This window comes from Alligator sinensis, unplaced genomic scaffold (assembly GCF_000455745.1).
Source record: "Alligator sinensis unplaced genomic scaffold, ASM45574v1 scaffold1228_1, whole genome shotgun sequence".
Lineage (NCBI taxonomy): Eukaryota > Metazoa > Chordata > Crocodylia > Alligatoridae > Alligator > Alligator sinensis.
Genome location: NW_005842759.1, coordinates 526,771 through 528,203, shown reverse-complemented (window position 1 = coordinate 528,203; position 1,433 = coordinate 526,771).

Sequence of the window (1,433 nt, the reverse complement as noted above, 5' to 3'; positions counted from 1 at the left end):
AGGACTGTGATTTCACCTTTCCAGGTAAAGGCAAATGTCCCCAACTTTCAGCAAGGTCAAATCTTAGACCCAAAATACATGTCATTATCATTTTAAGGGTCCTGTCTCACAGGCTTTTTACATGGGGAGCTCCACCAACTTCAGAAAAAGTTACAGCATGAAAATATATGTACAGTATAAATACTTTTCATTGCAACTCATGAATCAGTCTTGAAATTATGATTACATTATTATTTAAAACTATTTTAAATTATTATTTAGTTAATGAAAGATAGTTGGATTGTCATCACTATTATTGTGGCAAAATCATGATCTCTTTTTGCCAGCAACATAGCCTGAGTAACGAAGAGGAAAGAGGAAAGCTAAGAAGAATCCTTTATTCCAGAGAGTCTATGATAATATATATAGTTTGGCCATGGAAGAGCCCATTGGTGATTGTAGGGCACCAGACACTCAGCAGCCACTCATTGCAAGTTCCTGCTCCCTCTGCTTCAGCTTCACAGGGCTGAAGCTGGCAGCCCTTGCCACAGACAGATGCCCTGCCCAGCTCCCTGGCTCATCAGATGGAGCCCCTGTGTGGCAGAGCAACAGCACTGATGACTTGAGGGGTGGCAGGGGGGAATCAGAGGGGTGCTAAAACACAAGTTCACTCAGGGTGCCATTTTCTCTAAGGCCGGCTCAGATAGTCAGCTGTAAAAACTGTCCTCTGAATGGACAAAATGTGCTCCACTGTACATAAAACGCATCCTGATCCAGAAGTTCATTGCCTTGTCTATTTCTATGGTTTACCTATGCTACATTGCATGAAAGTAGCTCAGCAGCGAGGGTGTAAAGCTTGAGGACCATGGTTAAATAGTGGAATGTGCATGAACAGGGAAATGGGATGACACTCCACCAGACCTTAACTAAAAAAATTGAGGGACAGCAGTGCCCCCCTCCAATTTTGGTGCTTCTCCAATAGCTCCCTATTCCATTTTTATTTATTTTGAACATTAGTAGAGATATTTTGCTCATGAAGATCTGATATTTTAAACATTTAGCCTCTGAAAGAAAGAAAACCATATCTGTGTATACATTTTCTCCATGTCAGATCTTATTCTCCTTTATGCACCTAACTGCCTCCCATGCCACTATCTGACTGTGGTTCTTGGCACTTAAAGTTTTTGATTCCATTTCCACCTTTGGAAGCAAAAGGGAGGAGAGCGCCCCCTCCCGATGTAACCCAGTGATTCTCAACTAAGATGCTATAGTGCACTGAGATCTTTTTGAGGGTGTCATGTTGTGCAACACAATATTGGCACTGCTAAGGGTACCTGATTTATAAGACAAAACCAGAGATTTCAAATAGAAATCCCTAGTGTCAAAAATATTCTGACCTATTATGGTTTTTTGTGAGTTCTTTGCAACAGGAAAAAGGTGATTTTATTATTTTC